General features: G+C 48.1%; 2 long non-coding RNA genes across 2 annotated transcripts; one reads left to right on the top strand and one right to left on the bottom strand.

The window, feature by feature from the left end:
* Positions 1-8,593: 8,593 nt before the first annotated feature.
* Positions 8,594-10,116, bottom strand: LOC135282027 (uncharacterized). Its single transcript, XR_010348384.1, has 2 exons — positions 9,824-10,116; positions 8,594-9,103 (listed from the first exon to the last, which is right to left on the bottom strand). It is a non-coding gene; the product is annotated as an uncharacterized LOC135282027 (long non-coding RNA).
* Positions 10,117-10,381: 265 nt separating this feature from the next.
* LOC135282028 (uncharacterized) lies at positions 10,382-20,102 on the top strand. Its single transcript, XR_010348385.1, has 3 exons — positions 10,382-10,520; positions 17,341-17,462; positions 18,230-20,102. It is a non-coding gene; the product is annotated as an uncharacterized LOC135282028 (long non-coding RNA).
* Positions 20,103-20,602: the final 500 nt, after the last annotated feature.

Consider the following 20,602-nt stretch of genomic DNA (forward strand, 5'->3'; position numbering starts at 1 on the left):
GCCCTGACCCTCTGCATTGTCTTTGAGCCAAAGGAAAAGCTCCAAGTGAACAGTGACAATGAGTTTTCATGCCCAAGATTAAAATTACCAAATTAGGAAAAATTCAAGATGGGATTTTTTTCCCCTCCTCTATGCTGCTGCTTCAGGGAAAGTCTTTAAACCCTTCTGTTTGTGCATCTTCAGGCTGCAAAGTTAATTTAAAGGGGCACTGCCAAGGTTAGCAAGCTCAGAATTTGATTTGACTGGCTGTGCATGTTCCCTGATCACTGTTTGGAAAGTCTGCATAGCTCTACATCTTTTTATCTTGAGGGAGGAAAAAAAGTTCCTGCAGGGAAATGCATAAAAGCTGCAGGTCTGACTCCTTGGGCAACCCTGCAAAATCTGCCCAGCCTTTGTACAGAATAGAGGAAAACCATTTTGGGATGAAAAACAACTTCCTGTGTAAGGTTCCCAAAGGGATGGGTTCAGTTAAAAAAGAAAACGGTGACTGAGGAGGAGGAGGGTTCTGTCAGTGGTGTAAAATCCAAACCAACACAGCAAGTACCTGTCAGTGGCTTTGGGGACACTTTTTATTATTCAAATAACTTCTGAACAGCAGCCTCAATGCTATCGTCTTCATTTTGCTCTGAAAATATCAGGTATTCACTCATGACTTCGAGTGACAGTCAAATCCCATTGAATTATTCCTTCAAAACAGCACATGGAGCACCTGAGCTGGATTTCCTGTGCTCCTCCCAGCTCCTGGTGGGTTTTCCTGGGGAATTGCAGTGTGGGGGTCTGAGCTGGCTCTGGCACATCCATCCCTCTCTGGGTGCTCAGGTGAGCTCAGCTCTGGTGGGAGCTGTCCAGCAGCACACCCAGGGATGCTCTGAGAGCCCCAGATCCTGCTGTGCTGCTTTGGAAAAATCCCAGAGAAATTTGGGACTGGGCGTTGTCATCCTCTGGGAATTGTGCAGAGCCACAGCAGCAGCTGCAGGGAGGGCAGGGATGAGTCCTGAGGAGCACAAACTCAGCCAAGGAGGGATGGGATGAGTCCTGAGGAGCACAAAGTCAGCCAGGGAGGGGAGGGATGAGTCCTGAGGAGCACAAACAGAGCCAGGGAGGGCAGGGATGAGTCCTGAGGAGCACAAACAGAGCCAGGGAGGGCAGGGATGAGTCCTGAGGAGCACAAACAGCCAGGGAGGGCAGGGATGAGTCCTGAGGAGCACAGACTCAGCCAGGAAGGGATGGGATGATCCCGAGGAGCACAGACTCAGCCAGGGAGGGCAGGGATGAGTCCTGAGGAGCACAAACAGCCAGGGCCACATCCCTGTGCCCAGCCCTGCTGCCCTGCTGTCCCACCCACACTGATTTCCAGGCACACACTTTCTCCTGGGATTTCTGAAATGTTTAAAGCTGGCTACAAGCACAAGCAGTTTGTTGAATTAGGACCCCAAATGGCACCTTCTGCTCTTATAAATTACATTGTAAAGTTCATTTTGGAGCATCATGGTAGAATAAATCCTTATCTTAGTACTAATAAAAACCACTGTTATTGGTACCTTTCCTGTAGCAATTCATGGAAAGAGAAAGGCTGTACAACTGCAGCTGACCTTGCTTCTTGATCAACCTGATAATTAATAGGAATGGAGAGAAAGCCCTGTATTCCTGAGTGCTGATCGGGCAGCAAAGGCACTCCAAACATCTGAAGAAAAAACAGTTTGTTAATTGCTGTCTAGACAGTTTATTGCTGCAATAAGATCAAAACACAGAATACTGAGGTTTGTGGTATGAATCATGCAGACTAAACAATTGTTTTATTGCATTTACAGAGCGCTTGATTTATAATGCAGTCAGCTCGGTAATAAAATTCCTCCATTGTATATCCTGAATAATTTCACCTCGTTTCACATCTCCCTGCTTGAATTCTGGACGGAGATGTTTTAAAAATGTCTGGATGGAGAGGGGATTAGTGCCATGTGTACATAAAGTCACTTATCTGGGGTCTCTGCTGCATCATCAGAGGCATCCACGCTCAGCCAGCAGTGCTGTGGGATTGGGGGTACCCTGAGGAGCAGATTTATGGGGCTGCAGCCCCGAGAGGGCACTGCAGGGACAGCCAGGCTGGCCCATGGCAGGAGGGCTCATCCCCCTGCACCTTCAGCCCAAAGGGAGCAAGTGGCTCTTCCCCTTCTGCTTTAACTTTATCACTCTTCTAAAAAGGAAGATTTATCTGTCTGCTCCTGTGGGCATCTCTGGGGGGTGAAAGGGAGATTTTTTGGAAACCAAGAAACATTTAGGATGATGGAAATTCCTCTTTGTTGAGCACTGGGCTGGGCTAAGGGAATAATTGCAGGACTGAGGCTGTGCAGTGCCAGCTCTCCCTGGGAGCACCAAATGATGTTCCCTGTGCTCTGGGTAAGACATCTCTGTGTTATTTTCATTTCCTAGTTTTGACAAATTATAATCATCCCAATATCCCTGAAGACCAAAGAAATAACAGGTGGAGCAAAGTCAGAGCAGAGACCTGGACCTGGAGAATCCCAGCTCCCCAGAAGCTGGGCTGCCATTCTGCCCCAGGGGGAGGAACTGCAGCCTCGTGGCCAGAGGGATGCTGAGAGAGAAGCTGACATGCAAACAGAGCCCAGCAATGGGAGCTGCTCATCTGCACCTAGAGATGTGCATTAACAGTTGTAAAGTAAATCCACAGCGCCCATGGCAATAATGCAGAACTCTAGTTTTGCAGTTTGGAATGTCCAGCCAAATTATCTGTGTACTTTCTAACAAAAGTGAGAATCTGTTGCTTCCTGAGAGGATTTGACACTAAATTTACTGGTAAAAACTGCAAATATTCCATTTGGAGCCCAGCTTCCCTGCAGGTGGGGTCAGTATCTCTGGAAGGGGTGTGTGGTGTGGTGGACAGGACTCTGGCCCACGCTGCAACAGCTGCCAGAGCTTTGGGCACAAATTCTGGCAGTTTCCTGCTCAGGACGTGCAGTGCCTGACGTGCAGCAGGGTGTCAGCACCAGCACCAGCCCTGGCAGCTCCCAGGAGGCTCCAGAGCCCCCAGAGCCTGGCTCAGCTCCTGCCCACCCCACTGGGGACGGCCAGAAGGCTCTGGCAGGATCAGGGCACTCTTGTGAAGAATTTTGGGAGAGAAATATGAGAATTTGCTTTGCCCCCTTTTCAGCCTAATTTTGATGTTCTGCTCCCTGATGGCCTTGAGTTACTTTATTATTATTATTATTATTATTATTATCATTATTATTATTATATTATCAACATAATCAACATTATCATCATTAGTTTAACAATAACAATAACTATAACAATAATAGTTGTAATAATAATAGATAACAACACTAACACTAACAACAACAACTATAATAATGACAATAATAATGATAATGATTATAATGATGATGGTGATGATAATAATAATAATAATAATAATAATAATAATAATAGTAATAATATTCTCCAAAGAACAACTTCAGTGCTCCAAAGCTCTGCTCCAAAGAGAGCAGAGGAGTTTCTGGTGGGGAAAGAGAGGGAGGCAAGGATTCTGTCTGGGGAAAGAAAGGCACCACAACCTTGGAGACGCTGTGAGCAGCAAGTGCAGGTGCTGGAAGGCTCCCAGGTGTGACAGTGCCTGTCCCTGGCAGGGCACCCTCTCCCCCAGCCCAGCCCAAGCACTCAGCCCTCAGTGCTTTATTTTCCTTTACGTGCCTTTAAAGGCTGTGAGCAGCATTTCTGTCGTTTATTGCTGCTCAATAAAGTTTTATCTCGTGGAACTCCTGATTTATTTACTCCATCTTGCAGAACAGACACGTGCTCTCTCCCACACCAGCACCCCTTTACCAGATTCATAAAATGTGTTAACAATTCGTTTAAAATTCATACAGGAGGCAGGCCCAGGTGCCTGGCAGGGCAGGGCAGAGCAGCAGCACGTGCCCTGAGCGTGGCACACGTGTCAGGGGCTGCTCTGAGCACTGCAGGGCTGCCCTGACTGCTCCCAGCCACTCAAACACCACCTCCACGCTGCCCTCTCGTCACCCAGCTTTGCTCGTTTTCCTCCTCAGCCACCAGGAAAACACAGTGAGCGTGGCAGGTTCAGAGTGGCTGAGTTTATCTGCAGCCTTTCAGCTTCTGCTCTCCCTGTTCAGCTGGGCTTTCCCTGCCCTGACAGGAGGCAGCTTTTTGCTGCTCTGCCTGTGGGTTAGGAGCTGAGAATCAAAATATGAGGGGGTTTTATCCCTCTGTGCCCCTGGGGAAAATCATCTTAGCAGCAGCTCTGGTGATGGCTGTGGAGTACCCCTGTGCAATTCCCAGGAACCCAGGGAAGATCCAAGCTTTGTAAACCCTTTATGCCCATGCTGCCCCCACTGAGCCATGCCTGTGGTGTCTCAGACACTGTCCCAGAGTGCCAGGAGCTGAGCTGGGCTGCTGGCAGTGCCACTCTGCCACCTCAGGTTATGTGCTGCCCCAAACCCACCAAGCCCCGGGGGTGTTTGTTTGTGGATCTGCACAGCCCTCCCCATTGTATGGAAAAGGTCCTGCAGCCCCTCCTGAGCTGCTAACAAAGGCCCGTTGTTGGAGGGTGTTACATCCCCTGCTCTGCCCAGGACCCACCCTTGGGGCACCGAAGTGCAGGGAGTTCATGCGAGAACTGCTTGCTGCTGTTTCCCTTTCGGGTTTTAATGGCATTTGTGCAGGTGCACAGCTTACAAAAAGGTTTTTTCCTCAGTCTGAACAGAGTTGGCCCAAATTCCAGCTGCAGCAAGAGCCCTTCACAGCCAGCTGAAGGTTGATTCTTAACAGTGCTCTCCAAATTTTGTGTTCCACCACTGAGAATTGCTCAGTTTTATTTGGTAATGATGTGTTTGAGTAGCTTTCTTTTAAATCTGTTTGATAGGTGGGGGCAGTTTGTGCAGTCCAGCCAAGGCAGCTGAGGCTGTGTGCAGCTATCCATGAGCTCATTTCGGTGCAAATGCTGTCTTAGTTAATTAACAATTATGTTTAATTGCAGAATCAAGCCTCATTACGTGCCAGGCAGCATAATCATCCTGATAACCACTCCAGAGGCCCAGACCCCTGGGCTGGGGCAGCAAGGGCTCCGTGCATCCTTCCCCATCACTCCTCTCCCATCTCCATCCCTGGATCCCTGTCTGGTTTAAGGCTGGAGCAGTTCCCAGGCTGGTGACAGATCTCAGAACAAGGAGGGCAGCACAGGAAGGATTTTGGTGCCTGGAGCAGGCATTGGAGGGAACCCTGGATTATTGGAAAGCACAACAGTGCCCAGCCCATGGTAAGAGCAGTGGTGATGGCCCCAGCCTGCACTGCTGCCTGTTCCCATGGGAGAATCCCTCCCAGCAGGGCTGAGCAGGGGCTGATGCTCTGTCTTCCGAATTCCTGGAGGGCTGAAGCTTATTTGTACATCAAACACGGCCCAGTTGGAGTCTAGCAGGCAGAATCGTCCCCCTAATATAACTCAGCTGTGTGTGTATTTCATTGCAAAGAAAATACAGCCAGGGCTTGCACCAGGTTCCCTCGTCAGAGGCCACAACGTCAGTGCTAAAAGCTCTGCTGTGTGCTGAAAGAGGGGCACCAGGCAGGATAAATGCAAATTTATTCAGAATCATCTGAGATATTTGGAGTTACAGGCACAGGGGAGCTGAGTCAAGCCACTTGTCCCAGCTTCTGTCACCCAAGCACTAACCCTCTATAAATCATTAATTTCCAGACTGTTTATTATCCAGGGGAAGTAACAAACCAGGAGTATCACATAACACATCCTAAGAATGCCTTGTTCATTTTAAGAGCAAATAAAACTAAATAGCACCAAGTTGTTACTGATGCAGCCTAGGAGGCCGAGCAGAACACAAAAAGGGGCCTTAATCAGACAGAGGCCACAAAATAAACAGGGAAAAAAGAAAAAAAGAAGGGAAAAAAGGCTTTGGGCAAGGGTGGCCACACGTAGACATCTTCACATGGAAGTTCTTTGTTTGCTGTCCCAGGGAATTGCCTCTGCTCCTTCTGTGCTGGGGCTTGGGAGCAGCAATGGTTTCCACAGCTGCTGCTGCCCTCTTCTCACAGCCACCATTCCACCCCTGTCCCCAAAAAAGAACCATCACAATTAATTAGTGAAAGCAAAAAGCAAACTCCTGGCTGTTTGGTTAGCAGGGCTGTCCCTCGTGTCCCCAATGGCTTTGGCAGGTGGCACCAGGAGCTGGGCAGGGACATTGATCCCAGCTGAGGATGAGGAGGAGCAGAGGCAGCTTCAGCTGAGCTCTGATCCCTCTGCAGTTCCCCTCCTGAGCAGCCCCCAGACCCTGCCAGGGCAGGCAGAGGATGCTCCAGCAGCCAGAGCCTGCCCTGGCACAGAGAACAGAGACCATCCCCTGCTCCAAGGTGTCACCGCAGAGGTGCGAGCAGCAGCAAGGAAACGAGACCCGCGAGGTGGGAATTGTGATTTATTTAGTGGCCTCTCAGTGGATAGTGCTGACAGCTGGGAAATGCAGGTCTGCTAATGCAGCACAGCCAGGCTCTGGGGCTGCTCCTGCTGAGCCCTCCCTGCCTCACTTTTTGTCCGTTTAGTTTTCCAACTTCCCCCAGGAAAAGTCCTTTTCTGGGCAATATTTCAGGGTTTGTAGTGAGCTGGGTGTTCTGCTGGTCACACTTGTCAGGATGATGCTGTACTTCTGAAAGGGATGTTAGCAAAACTGCAATCCAGGCCTCACACGTTATTTTGCTCCATATGTTATTTATTTCAATCTTTTAAGGTCCCAAAGTACTATATATTTACAGCTGCCCTTTAAAGTTATTGTTAGTTACAAAATATTAGAAACATAGTTTCATCTATAAAATGTATAATTAATTTAATCTTTACCATACTTTTTCTTACCTCACACAGGAAGCATTTTACTCTGATGAATACCATGGACATATAATTAGTACTTTTAGCATAAACTAGATTATAACTTACACTGTCCACCCTGGCTCCAAAAACCCTTGCAGATTTTAATTCAATTGCTGCCCTTTATCTGGATGAAAGCGTTTGAATTCAATTATTGGTTTGATTCTTCGGGGTGCATTTGTGCCTTTGGTTAGGTGGTGGTAGTTTTAAACACGGGTTCAGTGCAAGTCTCAAATTAGGCACTTGCATCTATATTTAGGCAAATACCAGAGTTTAAATGCTGAACATCTGATTTCTCCAGCTGAGGTTTGCCCAAGTTGGGGTTTAATGGGAATCAAGGCTGCAGGGAAAGTAAAGGGAAACAAATTCTGTGTCTGAATTCCAGTGGGAACGGGCACCTGAAATGCTCAGGCTCTTCTCAAGCCCCCTTCCTTGCCTAACTCTGCCCTGCAGTGCCCAAATCCCTTTCAGAACCTGCAGGACACAGGTTTCAGAAGTGTTTACCAGCACACCCAACAAAATCCCCTCATTCTCTGTGATTCCCATGCCTGAGAATTTCAGATATTTTCAGCACTGAGACCCCCCCGAGGCAGAGCTGCCCTTCTGTATTCCAGCTGGAGGTGAGGTGGATGTGGGTGCAGATGAAAGGCGTTTTGGCAGGGGCTGTGGAGGAGCCAGGATCTCTGGTTTGGGGTGTCTCTCCCAGCTGGGGCTGGTGCTGCAGGCTCTGGGACAGAGCAGAGCCAGCCCATTCATCCTCCTCCTCCCCAGAGCCAGCCTGTGTTTATAGCAGCTTGTTTAGCTTTCCCCTAATGCACATCCTCGACCCACCTCTCATACACATCCCCAGACATGTTTATGAAAATTCTTTATAAGCAAAATATTTTACTCGCACGGAGCGATTCAGCTTCAGAACAGCACCAGGGGCTGGTCCAGCACTGTCCCCGTGCATCTTTTATTTGGGAATTCAGCCTCCAGCCCACCCACATCACCACAGGGAGAGCAGGAGCTGTGTGCATCCATCCTGTGCTGTAATTATTAGTCAGCAGATGCAAAGGTGTGTCACCTTGATTTTTTAAGATTTTCTAAGCCTTCTGGTGTTTATATTTTTGTAGCAAACTTTTTTACACACTTTCTGTAAACAACTTATTGTTTAGATTATTTTATGGAGGAGGAGAAATCTGATGGGCTGTTGGTTTGCCCAGTGTCCTTGGAGAGGTGGCACTGTCACCCTCCAATCACTGTCACCTTTGGAAATCTATAAATGTTGGAATCAGAAAATAAACTTCCTTTTTCTACCTCGAAAACAGCAGCGTGTTTGTGTCGTGTTGTTTTATGTTTTATGTAGTGACAAAGGTGAGCTGCCAGCTGGGATTTGGGCCCAGCTTTGGATTGAATTCTTTCAATGTGTCTTCAGAGCAGGTGGTAGATCCCTCCACAAAGTGAATTCCTGAGCTGTGACCTGCTCTGTCAGCCAGCTGGGAATCTGTTCCACCAAGGGGCTCCAGTAAAGGCAGCGCTGAGCTGCCTGAGCATCCACACCTGATCCAAAGAGAGCTCAGCTCCCACAGAGCCCACGACTCCTTCTGGGGGTGCTCAGCACTTCTGAGCAACAGGCAAAGGCTTTTGAGTATTAAACAACAGCCTGACTCCAGCAGGAAGTAAAATCATTTCAAATTTGCAGAGAGAGACATAAAAAGGGGACATGACATCCAAGAGATATTTTATTATATTAGACAGCAACTCCATAGGAAGTGCTTTCTCAGGGAAGTGATTTATGGAGCTGTGGGACTCGTGGCCACCCAGCCAAGGATTTTAAAAGTGTCATGCACAGACTGGATGCCAGAAGTGTCTTTGTTTAACTGGTGATGCTAATGGCATTTCTGCAAGGCTGGTTTCACCTCAGGCTTCAGATCTGATCTGCACTCTGATTTTCAGCTGAGAACAGAACCAAGTGTGGTGCCTGATCGTCTTGCTGGTCTTTGGCACTATCTTTCCTGAGCATCAGATGACGCCCAGTATCAAAACTCCTTCCTGGATGAGACAGGCACCTTCCCCTCCTCCTGGTTTAGTTATTTCTGTCCTACACACTCATCTCTGTGGTCCTAAAATCAAGTTTTGGTGCTCACAGTGTGCAGGAAAGGTGAAATGTCCCTCAGAGAGATGCTGCACTCAGCCTTCTGCTGCATTATTTATCTTTATTCTTTCCTGAGGGGAAAAAAATAAAATAATAATAAATAATAAAATAATAAATAAAGTCACACAAATAATGTCACAGGGAGCCATCAGCTGGGCTCCTTCCTCAGCAGCAGAACTCCTCCCTTCCTGGCATCCCCAGCATTTCTCCTCCTTATCCTTGAGACCCTTCCCAAGTTGTGCTCCACAATCCATTCCCCTGCTGTGATCCTCACACTAAAGGGACTGGGGTTCAGGTTCCAGCAGGCTGAAATCTGATTTCCTGCCTGTTTTAAAACAGCTTTCTGGAAAGCTGAATATTCACTGAGTTTAGATCAATAAATCCCTCATAAGAGATAAACACAGCATTATGCTCCTAGTTCTAAGAGGAAAAAAATCCCTATAGAAAAAATAGAAGTCCTACAGAAAAAATCCCTATAGAGCAAAGGCATACACACTCACACTGCCAGATATTAGCTTAAATTATCCCCAAAAGCTCCAAAATTACCTCAAAGTTATCTGAGACTTTAATCCATATAAATAAATATATACATATAGACACAGAGAGGTTATATGTAAATACTGGAAATATCCATATACTGAAAATATATATACTAAAAATGTTCTGTTTACTTTCTGAGGGTTCATGACCTCAGGATGAACCCCACCAAGACCCCACATTTTCAAGCTCTTCTTTATTATCCCATATTTTAAGATTACTTCCGAGATGTGCAGAAGAAAGGCTTCTCTTACAAGCATTTGTTTGTCTGGGAACTGCAGTTCCAAAGAAACCTCAAACATCGTGGGAGCTGGAAACCCGAAACCAAAGAGTTTGTACCCAGAACCTGCTGGGTAAGAGCAGAGAGGCTCTGAATACTGCTCAGTCACCTTCAGAACCATCAGCTGTAACTGCAGAGCCCCAAAATCACGGAAGTCTGTAAAAATATCCTCTCAAAGCGTGAATCAAACCCATTTTTCCTTGTTTTTTGAGCACACATGGATGGAACTTCCATCGTATTCACAGATAACAAAACCACACTTGAATTTGGTTTACACGTGAGATTTGATTGCCAGAGCTCGAGGATCACCTGGACAACACTCCCAGGTGGGGATCTTGGAGTCTGCAGGGCCAGGAGCTGCACTTGGTGGGTCCCTTTTCACTCAGGAGACTCCTGAGTGGTTCCATGAAATAAAATCCATTTTTCCTGGGGTAAATGTTGAAAGCAGAAAGGAGCTGGTGGGTCACCAGCACTGTGGGGGCCAGAGCCTCAGGTGTTCCCCATCACCCCAGTGCTAATGAGCACGCCCACCCATCCCAGGAGGGCTCTGATCATCCCCACCCATCCCACCAGGGCCATCCCACCCATGCCAGGCCCTGGAGGATGGGGCTGGGTGAAGATGCTGTTCCGTGGCTGCAGAACAGAGCTGACACCCTGCTCCTCGGGGCTCAGTAAGTGTGAGAAGGTGAATTTCTGGGCTCCTCCCATTCCCTCCTGCATGGCACTGCCGTTCCCTGGCCAGGCTGGCAGCTGGCAGAGCAGCTTCAGGGAGCAAATCCATTGCAGGGGAGGCTGCAATGCCCTGGGGACAAGAAACCCAGGGGCAGCATCAAGCCTTGCTCATTACACCAAATTTCAAAGCCTTGCTGAGTTTATTTTCTACACCAAACCTTATTTTGGTGTCACTGCCCCTGCTTAGCTCTGCAGACCCCTCACTACTGGAAAAGCTGCTTCACCCTGGGGAGCACGGGCAGTGCCAAGCAGGGACAGGAGGATTTTTAGGGGATTTTCAGAGTTCTGCTGTGCTGTGCAGCCCTTGGGGAGGAAAATGCAGCCTGGCCCAGGGGATGCACCCCTGCATTCTTGCAGGGCTGATGCTGTGTGCCTTGCCTGGGCTGTCCCAGCAGAATTCCCAGCTCCCTTCTCACGGGCAGGGTCTGCAGTGAGCCCGGGCAGGAGCTGCAGACAAACCCTGCCTGCCCTGAGCTCAGCCTGAGCAGCACTCCTCACTGCGGGCACCAGCACAGCCAGGCAAAGCTGCAGGGACCAATCCTGGGCTCATAGTCACCCCTGCACCCAGCAGAGCTCCCCCTCCTCAGGAAGAGTTACAAAACGCATTAATTGAGCTTCGGGGTGGCTGATAATTACATAATTGCAGACTAATTTCCCCTTTCCCAGAGGTGAAGTTACGCTGGTGGCAAAAAGACCCACAAGAGTCTTCTCAGGAGCAGAAATTCTGCTGCATAAACCAGGGCTGAGCCTGGCTTTGGGGGGGCCTGAGCCTGGCTTTGGGGGGCTGAGCCTGACCTGGGGGCCTGAGCCTGGCTTTGGGGGGGGCCTGAGCCTGGCTTTGGGGGGCTGAGCCTGACCTGGGGGGCTGAGCCTGGCTTTTGGGGGGGGGGCTGAGCCTGGCTTTTGGGGGGGGGCTGAGCCTGGCTTTGGGGGCCTGAGCCTGGCTTTGGGGGCCTGAGCCTGGCTTTGGGTGGGGGATGAGCCTGACCTGGGGGGCTGAGCCTGGTCTGGGGGGGCAGCTTTGGGGCTGCAGCCTCCCCTCCTCCCTGAGGGACCCACACACACTTTTTGTGGCCGTGGGCTGAGGAGATGACCCAGCTGAGCCTGCAGCTTGCTGGCTGGGGTTTTTTTTCAGCTGGGTTATTTTTCAGCCAGTGCAGCACAAAAAGAACAAAAGCGAGGTGGGAGCTCAGGCTGGTTGAGCCGCGGTGCTGCTCGTGCTGAGGCTCCAGTGTCACCGAGCTGAGCTGGGGGCTTTGGGCTCTGTGGGCTCAGAACCCTGTCCAAAGCCTGGCTGCCACATCCCTCCTGTGCCCATCGCTGGCGGGAAGCAGGAATTTGGCTCATTCCAACCTGGAACTTCATCATCATCATCATCAGGCTCCTGGCTGGGCCTCCTGGGCTCTGCCATGTTCTGGTTTAACAGCCCTGAGCACCCGAGCCCAGAATAAACACCAGGGGCAGGCTGAGGGGATGGGGCTGTGGTGCTTCCATTTCTGCCAGAGGCATTAGCACCCGAAATTCAGGCTCCTCTGCCTTGATTTCACCCAAATTCAGGCTCCCCAGCCTTGATTTCACCCCAAATTCAGGCTCCTCTGCCTTGATTTCACCCCAAATTCAGGCTCCTCAGCCCTGATTTCACCCCAAATTCAGGTTCCTCAGCCCTGATTTCACCCCAAATTCAGGCTCCTCTGCCTTGATTTCACCCCAAATTCAGGCTCCTCAGCCCTGATTTCACCCCAAATTCAGGCTCCTCTGCCTTGATTTCACCCCAAATTCAGGCTCCTCAGCCCTGATTTCACCCCAAATTCAGGCTCCTCTGCCTTGATTTCACCCCAAATTCAGGCTCCTCTGCCTTGATTTCACCCCAAATTCAGGCTCCCCAGCCCTGATTTCACCATTTCTCCTCTGAGGTCACACAGTGACTCCTTTAAAGCCAGGAGCTTTAAGGTGTTCAGCAGGGGTGAGGAGGATGTTCCACCTCCAGTTCTTTCTCACCTCACCTGCAGGTAACGCCCTGAACCTCGATGGGCCCTTCCAGCCCCAGGCAATAATTTATGCTGCTCTAGGGAGGATAAAATCTGCTTTTCTTGAGATTACCTCATCTGGTGTCTGAAAGCCCAAGTGCTTCCCAACCTTTTGCTTTTCCCCAGAAAAGAAGAAATATTTCTCAGCCATTTCAAAACTTGTGGCTTCATACTCCAATAACAGCTTGGAAAGGTTTGTAGGAAACAAGTCTGCAAATGTATTTAGCGTATGGAAAATGATTTTCTGAAGAACATACAAGGTGTTCTATTTCACCTAATTCTCTGTATTGATTTCTGTGGCATCATCTTCTTCCTTCCCTTTTTCATCTTTTAATGCATTTCTATTTCTTCAGAACTCCCCGGTTCTTTTACAAAACAGAACAAAGAAGGTTCCCTTCCCAATCAGTAATTTCGTTTTCTTTTGTAATTGTAAAAAGAAACTCCTGAAAAATCAATACTTGTTGCCAAGTTGTACAAAACCGGGAATGGAGCAAGGTTAGTAAATAAAGGAAATTGCATTTTCTTCCTCTCTTTGGTCACCCTTTAGCACACGCAAGGTGACTGCCAATCTCCTCGGTGCTTCCACCCCAGCTATTCTCCCTTCCCTCCCTGGAAATTCCCAGGTCAATCTTGGAGATGAAAAGAAAAGTTTGAAAAGAATTGTTCTTGGAGCCAAAATTCCTGATGTCCCGGATGAGAGCAACCCCCAGCCTGGCTCCTGGGGTAACCTGAGCCCCCTCAATTAACCAGCCCCAGATAAAGATGGCTCATGCTAAAGATGTCACACAACACCCGCCTCAGAAATTGGAAATCTCGGCTGCAGGGAAGATACCTGCTCGGCTGGATCAATAGGTTCAGCATATATCAATATTTGGAGACGATTTACTCTCTTGATGTGCAAAATTGAGTGAATTCGTGCACCCGAACCTAACAAGAGCAGCTTCTTGTGGAAAAGCTCTTTAATTAAACGCACAAGGGCCCATTTACAGGTAAGAGCTCAGATCTTTCTGCGAGGCTTTTTGCCACCTGTAAAATCCCCACTCAGATTTTGGGAGCTGCTTCCAAATCTGAAGGGAAGGAAAGAGCTTGATTTTTTTACCAGCTTGATTTGCACCTGCAATTAAACAGACACCCAGGCCAGGCCAATTTACACTGAAACTTAACTGCAAGCATAAATCTGGTGTATAAAATGACACATAAATAAATACCCATGATCTGCCACACAAAGGAGCCAAGAGTCCCATATCTCCTTTTTCTGTCATGGTTACAGGCCTCACTTTGGGCCACAGAATTACTTTAATGCATTTGTCTTTTTGCCTAAAAATACCTGACTGTGGGATGGCAAAAAAATAAATCAGGACCCAGTTTGTCCTGGCACACTTTTAAACAGGGATGTTGTTAACAATTAATCAGCAAAAGAGTGGGGGGGTTACAATTTATGAACTGCTGTTCCAGTGCCCTCTGAAGGGGCTTTGCTGCTCTCGAGTTTTGGTGGACAGAGCCAGGGCTGAGTGTTGTGAGGAATGGGGCAGGGGATTGTGGTTTGCTGAGGCTGATTTTTGTTTTCTAACCCATATTTCATGTGTGGAAGGCACTTTGAGACCTCAGGGCTGGGCACAGCCCCAGCAGAGCTCCTTCTGTGAGCGCCACATGAGTGCAAGGAGAAGGTGAAGAAAGGGAACATCCAGAAATAACCAACAGCAGCCCAGGCTGGTGTGAAAACACCCCTCACACAATAATAACCGATAAAACTGAGTGTGTGGGGGCCGTGGGGAAGGAGATTGGGACACTGAAGGAGGGGGGGATGTGAGCTGAAGTCATTTGGTGCCTGGAGCAGGCTGGAGCATCCCCCAGGAGCGTTGGGGTCTCACGTTGAACCAGGACTGGGGATTTGGAGGGTGGAGCTGAAATTTCCTTCGGTCTCAAGGCTGGTCTGTTCAGAGGCAGTTAGATTTTTGGTTTTCTCCCCAAACTGTATGCAGGAGGGTTTTTCTGTGCTGTGATCAGCCTGCTCACGGTGTGACCTACTTACCCAGTGGCTGGAGGCTCGCAGCAGTGACAGACTGAAGGCCACAAACAGGAAAAGATATCATATATAAAAAAAAAAAAAAAAAAGTTTTTCAGCTTTTGTCCCTTAGGTGCTGCAAGGTGTCAAGCACTGAGCCAGGCTGGGACCATTGTTCACCCAAGTGCCCCTTTCAAATGGAAATTCTGCCCAAGCCACATCAGCCAAAGGGGTTCTGTGCTTCACCCCTGGCTCCTGCTCATACCCCAAATAAACCTGAGGCCTATTAGTCCATACTTAGGACTTGTTGCTGGGTTTTAAAGCTTCTTGCAGGCACAGTTTTAGCCTAATCTGGCTGTACCACTACCACGGGCAAGATTAAAAAGTGGCAAGTGACTTGAATGTACGTCAGGAATCTGATTTAGGGTTTTTATGAGTGAACTGTCTGTTAAAAAATATCTTTCTGGAGCTCCACGGGCCTGGCTGTGTCCACACAGGAAACAGGCTCAAGGATTCCCAAAGGTTTGTTGATTTTTCAGCTTTCATGCTCCGAAGATATATTTCCTTTGAAGTGTCTCAAATAGGGTAGTATCCAATTATATTTGTAATCCCAATCTAATTCAATCAGGGACTCCAATTATAGCTGATCTGCCTCTTAATCTAGTTAAAGTCTGTGGAGTAGACTGGGCCTTGGCTAACATAACTACATTAAAACTCAGCTGTTGATCCAGGGACAACCAAGTTACAAGACACAACTAGCTGCGAAGTGGGAGGTTTGCCATGAAAATGGGTTTATCCTGCTTGAACCCAAGCCCTGCACCAGCTCTCCTGGCAGCCAAATCCCTGCCACGATTATCAGTATGAAGGGCTTAAAAAGTACTTTTGTTCTGAGCCAAATACAGATTTCGCTTTGGCTGCTTGTTTTCTTCCTCCTGAATTCTTCATCCCCCACTGAGGGACAGCCACGTCCACAAGGGCATCACCCTGAACTCTTTGGAGCCTGCAGCTGCCTGGCACCTTCCCTGCTCAGGGGTGGCCCTGGCACAGCTGGAGCACCAGGCTGGCAGAGCTGGAGCAGCCAGGCTGGCAGAGCTGGAGCACCAGGCTGGCAGAGCTGGAGCACCAGGCTGGCACAGCTGGAGCACCAGGCTGGCACAGCTGGAGCACCAGGCTGGCACAGCTGGAGCAGCCAGGCTGGCACCCAGGGCTGCCCAAACCCACCCCCAGAGCCTCCCAGGGCACTCAGGGGAGCTGATACACTCAGCTGAGTACAGACATCAAATATTAAAGTGTGATCCAAACTTTATTGGGCTGGTTCTGCTGTGGCACTTCAGCACCTCTGAAAGTCCAGACAAAAACCCCTCAGTTCATTTGAAAGGATGGTTTGGAAATGTCATCAAAGGTGGAGAAAATGCACTGAAATCAGTTTCTTGAGATGATTATGGCAGGCAGAGCACAGCACCACTGAGTGCTGGACGAGGAATGACCTGCAGGGATGGGGAGAAGGAAGGGATCAGCTTCTCCCACTCTCTTGGTACCAGATCTGTAAATTGTGAGAGGAGGACAACACTCTGTAAATTGTGCAGATAAGGGTGACCATTCTGTTCTGTCCCCTGCATTCCCCCTCCCTCCTGGCATAAAGAGTAGAGCACTAAATTTGATCATTTTAGGTATTCAAGTCACCGTGCCAAGCTAAGGCTTCATAAAAAACAAACTCATACATTTGTGTCCTTTTTTCTGTCAGCTTTTATTTGGATAGTTTTGTGTTGATTTCTATTCATGCTTTTAAGTGTTAATGGTTTGGGTTGGGTTTTTCCCTGTTGATTTCCAACCACAACAGTTAAGACAAGGGGCTTGGGGATTTTTTAGTTGTTGATAATATTTTCCTTTTTTAACTAAAAGTTACCAAACAGCAGATGGCACTTCCCCAACCTGCTCTGAATCTCCACTCATAACTGGTTGCCAGTCCTTCTCAAAGTGTGGCATGAACCAAATTCACCCATATGGAAAGTAGCCAAATTTAGGACTGGGATATAACGGATAAACGTAATTGGAAAAACTGCTGTAGCAGAAGAAATGGAATTAGGTCTACCACATTCAAAAAAATGTTATTAATCATAGTCATAAAAGCAGAAAATGAAAGCTAATTTTACTAAGTGAAAGCCCCCTGCTAAGTGGTATTTTGACATCTGAAAATAATTCAGTTTCGATCTTGGTGCTCCGCTGACACGAGCAAGGAAATTGATAATTCTCTCTCGAGTTGCTGTTTCAAGTCATCCCCACCCAGACGATTTTCTCTGCAAGCCCCAGGAGCACAGAGCTGGCACCAAACCCAGCCCTTGGCCAGGACAGTCATCACCAGCTGCTTTTTAGGATAACACAAGTGGGACAACAAATGGATTATGGAGCAACACTGCCTCAATGTCTGAGACAAGGACACAGGGGAGGGGGTCTTCATTTGCTACCCACTAACTTGTATTTTCACTGCCATCTGGTTCAATACTTCACTGGCACACTCAGATATTGTTTGGTATTCCCTGAAAATTAAAAAAAAGGCAAAAAAAAGCCTCATAACCCAATTCCAAAGCATGCAGGGGATGAGCCCAGGCTGAGGCAGCCCCGGTGCACCCTCACACCACTGCTGTAAAAAGGGGCAATAATGAGAGTCTCCCTAGGCTCCATTACAGCCCAGTGCTAAAGAAAGGGTTTGTGTACCTTGTCTGGCAGGAAAGGATCTCACAGGATTCCTGTTACTCTCCCTGATGTATCACTGGGCCACGAAATTCAAAGAAGACAGCAGACAAAGCCAAGTTACACCTACCTCTGATCTTGGGTTCATTCAGAAGCAAGTAAGTGTTTGAAATTGAACAAATATTGCAGAGGAGGGGGAATGTTATTCACTTAACACCCAGGCAGCCCATTCCAAATGTACTGGTGCTCTTGGGGAAAGCTGGACCTTGCTCTCAGAGTGCATCTGCCATCTAATACAAGACATTGCACAAGGACGCTGAGGAATCAGAGCTGATAAAGTTTACTCCTGCACAGGTGAAACACTCGGGCATTTTAACAAACACCCAGAGATTTGTTTGTTTACCTGCCTAACCCACATGCCTCTCATTCCTCCTTGGTGGCTCTTTCAATAACTTCCAATTCCTGTGTTATTCCTTTCCCATGTGAGGGAGAGCTGAGCTTGGAAAGAGAGTTTCTAGCAATGGCCTGAAGGTCAGTAATGAACAGGGTACCCCGTGATGATACCAGCCTGAAAACACAAATAAAAGCAGGACCACGGCCCAGCTGACTCGTGTCTGCATGAACATTAATGTCTCATAATGTTAATGTTAATTATTAACATTAATTCCCTCTTGGAAGCTGCTGCTCCTCTTCCAGCAATGCTGTGCTGCATTATCTGGACCCAAAGCACCACCAGGTCGAGCAGGGAGCTGTTCCCTGGCTCCTGAGCTGTGGCTGAGGCTGCTCAAGGATTGTTCTCCATCCTTCTCCCCCTGCTCAGCCCCACTTTGGTGCCTCTGCCCTGCTGGCTGCTGTCTGGGTAAGGTTTGAACCCTAATTCTGCTCCCAATGACCACATTAATTTGGGTATTTCTTCTCTCTCCAGGTGATGACTGTCACTCAATGAACACAAACTCATGTCTTCAGAACTCCTCCCCTGTGATCAGGTTTGACCAAGGTGCTCAGCAGCTTCTAGAATGAGGATGGACTGGGGGAAAATAGAACCTTTATTTTCCTGTACATGAGGAAAAAAAATCCCTCCATTATCGTAGTTATAATGGCATAAAAGGTGTTTAAAGAGGAGCCTCCTGGGTTTGGACTGGGACAGAATCTGCTCTGGAGGAGTCAGTGCCCTTGCCAACACTCGTTTAACACGCTCATGAACTGCTCCTGAATGTGAATGTCTGAGTCTCTGCACTCAATCTTGATTAACTGGCCCAACCATGAATGTTAATCACCCTGATTTACATTGCCTGCAGAGCTATGGTCAGCTTCATATCAGCAACCTCGCAGCTGCCCTGACGTGTTCCAGGGGGAACTTCCAGGGTGCTCCCAGCCCTGCAGAGGAGGAGCAGGGCAGGAGTGCCCCGGCCAAGGGAACTGCTGTGCCTCACACACCTTTCCCTTTTTGGGCTCTCCAAGCTGTAAAGGTGTAGGTAACACACAGGAAAAGAGGGTTTTAGTTACATTTGGACTCTGAATACATAAAAAAGGACTTAAGTTTGACATTTTTGTGTTCTTCCCAGCAACAAACAGCTGCTCAGAGATGAGGCAGGATTTAAGGCAACGTCCTTTCCCTTGGTGGGAGCTAGTAAGTGAGCACAGGGAGATGTACACAGGCTTTTCCAGGGATGTAACCATTCTGCAGCACCATTCCCGAGCACAGGAATTTCCAGGGCTGGGCATGGCCAGCTGCTCTGAGCTCCTGGTGGCAGGAGCTCCACGTGCTGCAGAGGCAGGGTGTCCCAAAAGCTGCTGTTATCACCAGGAGCTGCTCCTGGAAACTCGCCTGTCAGGGACGCTGCTCGGCTCTCTTGGTGGTAGAAGATTGTTCCTCTGGACTTTTCTTAAAAAAATAAATAAAATGTCAAGCCTGAAAAGGAAGCCTGCTATTTTTCAAGTCCAGGAGCTGTAATCATGCTAATCCATATGATCGTGCTAAAGCCAAGCAAAATGCCTTTTGCATATGATGTAATCAGCCAGGGCAGCCTATTTATAACCACGGCTGGCTGGGAACACCTTCCCAGAAAAATACAACCAGGACAGCTTTCCCTCGGTCACATTCTTCCTCTTCCTCCCCGTATTTTTCACTTTCTTTGTGCTCTTTTGCCTACTTGTGCTGCCTTCCCAGCCTTAAATACAGCAACTTTTTAATTTCTATTTTAACCTAATGCTTCCCGTGCATTTTATTTTATCCCTGTTTTAGAGCTGTGCTGAGTGAATTCGCAGTCCTGTGAAATCAATACCAAAACTTCTATTGATTTCATATAATATATTCCTTTAAATTCAGTACAAATGCTCCACAGGAGTTGTCTGTTTTAAGTATGGATCTACTGTACAGGGCTGTCAGTCTCTCAGCTGGATACATAAACCAGCGTGGTTTAATAAATTCATTGGTGTGGCTTGGGAGCTTTCCGTGTAATAACTGAAAATCTGTTGCTCATACTGAGCATATCAAGTGTAAAAGGAGAGGATTCATCAATGTGAATATCTATCTGTGGATCAATTGGTATCAATCTTGTTTAACAGTCTGTTTCCTCAGGACACACTTTGGGAACAAAGAGCATTTCAAACTGTTGGTTAAACAAACAAATATAGAGAAGCTCTTTGGGCAACATGGGGGTGGAGTAAGCATCAGATAAAAATTGAAATCAGCGATTTCAAATGCCCGTTAATCTCTCCCATTTCATATTAGTAAATACAGAGTTTCTCTTGATGTAATGTGCCCATTAAAGTGCATCAAGAATGGGGCTTCAAAACCATTTTTTGCTCGCAGAAGAAAGTGACCTGGAAACCAACATTTGTCCCCTGAGCTCCATGTTCAGTAGCTGTCCAAGGAGGAGGGTGACACCTTCTGCTCCGCAAGATTTGTGTTATCCTTAGCTAAATAAAACCCCTTATGAGGTGCTGTGAAAACAAAACCCACCCCCAGAGGACACAGAGCTAATTAGATCAGGATGCACTGCTTACCTCGATCTACAACAGTAAGATATTTCATTTCTGTCCCATCCAGGTCCCCCCTCCTCAAGCACCACCAAAAGAAAGAAAATCCTGACCAGTTTTTGGCATGACCGTGCACAAGCACCAATTTTGGGACAGAGTAAATGCTGTAGAGCCCCCGGGGGTTTTGCAGGGCAGAAGTGCCAGTGCAGACCCAGGTGAAAGGAGCCCGTGGTGTTGTGCAATGTCCTGCGGCAGTCGTGTGGCTGCCGGAGGTGCCACGGCTTCCTCCCCGTGCTGGGTCAGATGTGGGGTTTGC

The sequence above is a fragment of the Passer domesticus genome, chromosome 16 (assembly GCF_036417665.1).
Source record: "Passer domesticus isolate bPasDom1 chromosome 16, bPasDom1.hap1, whole genome shotgun sequence".
In the NCBI taxonomy this organism is placed as follows: domain Eukaryota; kingdom Metazoa; phylum Chordata; class Aves; order Passeriformes; family Passeridae; genus Passer; species Passer domesticus.